Raw genomic sequence first — 6,515 nt, forward strand, 5'->3', positions numbered from 1 at the left:
GAGATACTTAATATTTATACTGATGTGACTGGGATCAGAACCTGTAGTGCTAGAGAATCAATGCAACTTAATGTGACAGAGTGGGAAGTGTAGGTCTCTCACAACATGCTTAATTTTGACAGTTCTACATAATCAGGATATTTTACCTGCAAGAGATGGGCGAAGGCCTGTCTCGAGTCTCCCAGGAATACAGAAGGTGGGTTCTTACTCTAGCTTGGATATTCTGGGCCCGATTCTCCACAGCCTGGCATCTTGTGCAATCATTTACAGCTGTGCAAAGGGATTGTAAAATGCTATCACTGATGTAAGGTAAAAGAAGAATTCAAATAAGGTACCATTGTACAATTACTTTGTACAGGTGTAAATTACTACACAAGGTACAAGGCAGGGGAAAATAAATTCCTTTCTTATGTTCACTCTACTGGTCTATTTTATGCTGGAGCAACATTATATTTTACAAGGGGGAATAACCAAATATTTGTCCTGGATGCTTCACTGTATTGTACAGAATAATGTAGAATTAGACTTTATTGTTGTGTTTTTCTGAATGAAGACCTACTTTCAGCCACCATGACCTCTACTTTAGATTAAGAGAGCACCAAAACAAGACAGAGCAAAGGTTAGGACCCTAGGAGGGAGCACAGGGTGCATGTCTCCTCGCACAAACTACAGCTAGTCTCACTCTGAACTAAACCTGAATTGCCTATAGTGTAGACAGCAGAGTTCATAGCATAGTTTCAAGTTACAGTTCATAGAAAAGAAAGTCTAACAGTTACGTAGCTAAATACACCACAATTATCTCAAAAAGCTATGTAAGTAGTTGGTATTGATCCCCATACTTCTACATTTTCCAAATTCCACGTTTGCTGAAAAGTGAAATTCAGACCAAAAAAACCAGCTATCAGCTTATGGAAAACATCTTGGAGAAAGTATTCAGGGCAGCGGGAAAAATTATTGTTGATGCAGAGAAATATATTTCAACAACACAAACCTTGGTTGTTCAATGTTAAGACTGAGAACATGCATGTGGATATTCTCAATTAATTCTCACATTAGCAGCGCAAGTTGCATGCTTGGAGGCGACAGTAGATGGGGAGAGGCAAATGAGTTCTGTCAAAATCAGAATAGCGCGGAGTGATGCCACAAAGCAGGATCAGGGCATGCACCATGGCAGACTTCCTAGGCATTCTGGCATTGGCCAGGGAAATTACGAAGGTATTTCTTCCCTACTTCACAGCCGAGAGTCTGACATTCTCTCATCCAGTGAAGCAGAGTGCAAAACACCATGAACCAACAGGGTGTTGATGCAGAGCAGAAACATCTCGGTGAGGCTGTGTAACACCGACAGACCCCAGTCGTCAGTGGTGGGATTTAACCAGAGATCACTTGAGCTTAGTGTGTGAGCCTCTACCACATGAGCTAAAAGCCAGCTGGCTCTTAGCTAAGGCTGTAGAGCAGACTCATTTAACTCTCTCTCTTTAAGTGGTCTCGGTGCCACTAGATGGGACAGAACACCACACCCAGGCAGTGTGTGGGTTAGAGCTGCAGCTATAGGGCTAGTCTACACTAGAAGCGCTGCAGCTGCACCACTGTAGTGTATCTGGTGAAGCCACTCTATGCTGAGGAGAGAGAACTCTCCTGTTGGCATCATAAAACCACCTGCATGAGAGGTGGTAGCAATGTCCGTGGGAGAAAAGCTCTCTCACTGACAGTGCTCTCTACACCGGTGCTTAGGTCGGTGTTACTTACGTCGCTCAGGGGGTGGCTTATTCACACTCCTGAGCAATGTAAGTTACACCAACATAACCTGTAGTGTCGGCAAGCCTCTCAGGTTTGAGTGCAGTGGCGAGGGTGGGAGATCTGCCTCTGACAGCCACCTAATGTTTGCAAGTCCGAGGCTCACATCATACAGGTAGGTGAGTTGCTAAGAACAGGTACCAGCAATTCGTGCATCTGAACCAGATTAACTATAAGTAAAAACAGGAACAAACCATGTTCTGTGCTGTTTCAGATGCTGAGCTTGAATCCAATTCCAAGCAGTCCAGACATGGTGCTACCCCATACAATGCAGAGTATGTGCTTCTGGATTTTCTCCTCTGATGAGATGACCTATATTTTTTTAAGGAAACATGGTGGATGAGGTAATGTCTTTATTGGACCAACTTCTGTTGGCGAGAGACACTTTCAAGCTATATAGAGTTCTTCTTCGTATTTGTTACGGACAGACAAGGCTGTCTCAGTGTTTCTGGTTTTTCAGTATAGGGGTAGAATTAATGTTGTTTGGACAACCTTTACTGTCCTACTCCATACTTTCTAATCTTTAGGATATAACTTTAAACAAACTTCCTGGTTTTCTAATACTTGTTTTCTCAATATCTTCAACGTTCCTGTTAAGGTTGTACACCCTGAGACTACTAAGAAGTACTCTCCACTTCAGAAGGAAGCAGTCAACTTCAAATCAAGTCAGTTAAAAAAAAAGTTTAAAGCAGTCCCTCTCCCACAGACCTCTGCCAAGTTGTGTTCTTTCACAATTATATTTTCCTTTTAAAAAAAATGAGAGAAGAAGATTCTCTCTCCTCTGTTGCTGTGTGAAAGACCCAAACAAACAGAGGAAGCAGTGAAATCCACTGTATACAAAGTGCTGTCAAATGCACATTGTAAATAAAATTATATGCAATTATTTCTCTCTCTAATCTCTTTCAGTTATAGTCATTTAAATAGTTACTTGTAAAGGAAGTAGGTAGAACAATTCAGATAGATGGGTGAATTTTAAGTTGACAGTGTCCCATTAACACCAACTTAAATATTTACAAGGAAAATAAAAAATGTAATCCATTGTAATTCATAGGTGTAAAGCCTAAACACTAGGGTGTTTTTGATAATCATTTATAATTGAACATGCCAAATAACTTCTAAAGTCTACTGCAAATGCTTTCTTAAGAATCATAACGTCTTACTGCATTGTCTTTTCTTTGTCCTCACCTGCCCAGGAACAGCACATCTTCATCTGTATATATTGCAGTTATCTACTGCATTGATTCAACAATCCTCTTGTTTAACACACAGTCAAGGCTGAGCCACATGATCCAGTATGCTCTTTGCTTCAATAGTGCCTCTGTGTATCCCTGTTTGACTAGGTTATCCCTCCACAGAGCATCTTCGTGAAGTATATTCAGGTTTCACATGAACAGACAACACAAGTAGGTGACAGGGCTTACATAGGCCCCTGCTGCAATACATACAGCCTCGGGGGTTGACAGAACTAGTCTCCTAATCTAGGATTTACTCTTCTGCCCTGTCAGGGACTCTTGATCCAGGGATAGGAGAGGAAAAAATCTCATATGCGATTTAGGTTTTAAATCCCTCAGTCTGAGAGCATGATGCATCTGTGCACTGCAAATATATCTGACAGCCATTGGAGGATCAGCTTCAAGAAGCCTTACCACTGATCCCCGGCTTTTCTTCCTTCACTCTCTACTCCTGCTCTAACTCCTGGTATATGTAATTTCCCTCAACAGCCAGCTTGACAAGGAACAACCTATACAGCCATCACAAGACACTAGCCAGGTGATGCCAGCACCCAACAGGGGAAACATAGTACAGTTATGATGAGAGGCCAGATTAAAACGAAATGGGGAACTGCGGTGCATGCTATACAAGGGTCACATGGCTTTAATAACTGACTCAATCCAGAATCCCAACCGCAGGCAAGAGGAGACATGTCAGACCTTGGCTATGAAACACAAGAGACAAAGAAGTGGTAGCAGTTCTGGTGAATGTGCCAAAGTAGCTGGCTAAAATGTTTACAGGAGACCCAGGTCAAGAAAAAAGAAATCTAGTCTCTGGGGTTTCTGGTTTGTTTAGCCAAAATAACACATACCAACAAAATCTCTGGCCATATTCCCTGCATGCAATGTAAGAGTTTGTTAAGTCCAAACCAAAGAATATTAAGAGGGCTGCTATTGCTTTCAGACTTTTGCTCAACAAACCTCTCTCTGTGGGGCAGATCCTGAGCTGTTGTCAGTTGTCACAGCTCCATCGTCAGTGAGAGTGTTCAAATTGCTTTAGCTTTTAGGAAAGGGTTTAGTAAATAAATTTGTCTAGTACTACCTGGTATTCAGATTTATGTAACATCCCGAAATGTGTCAAGATATTTGAAAGCTCAGAAATGCACAGTGCAATGCTATAATATGGCTCTTTGTTATGCTAATGATTTCTTCCCTGCCGCTCTTGCGAAGAGAGCCAGCCAGCCCATCAAATAGGAATGAAACCAGTGGGCAACCTTTTTCTTTACCTGCTGCTGCTAAAGGTTTTCTTACCACTAAGCTGGAGGGGCAAAAACCGAGTCTTTCTTGGCACCTGTAAACAAAGCAGAGAGGACAGACAGAACAGTTTCCCATTACACACCCACTGCCACATGGAGTGATCACGGGGGATGAAAAATGAGGCCCGCCTAACACTATGATGCTATAATTTACAATTTTTCTCTTCTCTCCCCCCCTCCCCAATCTCTTTATTCCCCTTGTCAACAGCACTGCGAAGAGGCAGTGTGGCAAAACCACTTATAAAACCTCATATAATCTAGGTACTTCCGGGGCCCCCCTCTGTGTGATTCATGAAGATTTATGATTTTTTATACTCATAATAATCTTATCCAGGAGAATTTACAGTTGAAGGATTGAGGAAGAGAGGGATTAAGTGACTTCCCCAAGGTCAGACAGGGAGTCATGGCAGAGCCAGGAATTGAATGCACATTGCCTGAGTCCCAGCCCCCTAAACAATCCTTCAAGACCCCAAATATTCCACAGCAACAGAGGCCTAAATTTTGCAGCAATGTGCCTGACTCATGTAGCACTCGAGCAGGTGACTGGAAATTCTGTGGTGACTTCATTTAACTTAAAAATGTGAGGTTTTAAATAAATTCAAAATGTCAATAAATAATCCCTAGCCCGTTTTGATATTAAATTAAATTTAGTTTATACAGTTACCACGTCTTCAGTTTTTAACAAGATTTTTCTATCAACAACACAGAACTGCATGGTAAGGGTTGACAAAGGGAAAATGGAGGTTTTGGTAGCTGGGCAGGGCCCACCTGGGTCTTTTGGTACCTTGGGAGGCTTGAAAGACAATTGGGATGATGGGGTAAACTCATCTGGGTGTCTCATTTATAATGATCAGCAGTGAAATAGTTAATGTTGACAAAAGATTGTCAAAAGTTGACAAAAGCGTGTTATTGACCTTACATAACATAACATTTACTAACCCTGTGTATATCAGCTGGCTGTTCACAAAGTAAAGGACCTATAAAGTTTTAAGTCAACTGTTGATCACCTTACTCACAGAAGTGAACTTGTGGTAGCCTGATGGCTAAGAAAATGATTTGTAGGCAGTAGATCTGGTCACATGATTAAGGTGAGCAAGAATTTGCCCTAAAATAATGAAGGCTAAAAGAATGACTGATGATGGCAAAGAGTCTCATAAAGATGTTAGGGATATGCCTCAATGACTGAATAGATCACAGCACAGATAGCCATCGATACCTACATATATAGACAAGATTTTGAGGTTGAAAAATAAACCAGGTGATTTTAAAAAGAATCTGGTAACGTTTTCTGAATTTCACAGGAAAAGAACACCAATAAATACAAAAATTGAGCTGACACCTGCAGTAATCTGTCTCAGAAAGCAATGAAGGTGGCATTGGTCTATGGACAGTGTCTTTTTTTAATTTGTACCATATGTCTGGTTAAGAGGAGGGGACAAAAATTATAACTAATGGGCCAATCCTGTAAGCTAGTATGACTAGTATAGCTTTATCAAAGTCTATGGAGCTACATGGATTCACAGCTGAGGATTCAGCCCAATATATTAATAATTATCTGATAGTAATGAATGTCTTGGTCAAGCCTATGTGATTGGCATGTTGCTTGGAAACAGTCAGTGCCTTTAACTGCTTTAAGAGGCATATAGGGCACATGAAGCAGTTAAAAGAAAAGGAGTACTTATGGCACCTTAGAGACTAACAAATTTATTTGAGCATAAGCTTTCGTGAGCTACAGCTCACTTCTACAGCTACTTTACTTCTACGACAGCTGTAGCTCACAAAAGCTTGTGCTCAAATAAATTTGTTAGTCTCTAAGGTGCCACAAGTACTTCTTTTCTTTTTGCGAATAGAGACTAACATGGCTGCTACTCTGAAACATGAAACAGTTAGTATCACAGGGTTTACTACTTACTGCTGTGGCTTATGGCTCATCTGGAGATTAGTTCTCAACTGATCTGATGTCCCTTCCTTTGGTTGCTCACCCTGTGATATCTCTCACTGTCTGGATTCAAGTTACTCCCTCTTCGTGACGCAGCCCAGGTCACTATTGTACTCCCCTTCTGGGGAAAAATGCACACCAGCCAAATGATCTATCTGCAATCTGAGGCACTCTTCCCATCCACTTCCCAAATTGTACCATTTTCCCAGTGACCAGGAGAGTAATTCAGGCCCATCCGCTACTCTGGGTTTC

Source organism: Dermochelys coriacea, chromosome 3 (assembly GCF_009764565.3).
Source record: "Dermochelys coriacea isolate rDerCor1 chromosome 3, rDerCor1.pri.v4, whole genome shotgun sequence".
NCBI lineage: Eukaryota > Metazoa > Chordata > Testudines > Dermochelyidae > Dermochelys > Dermochelys coriacea.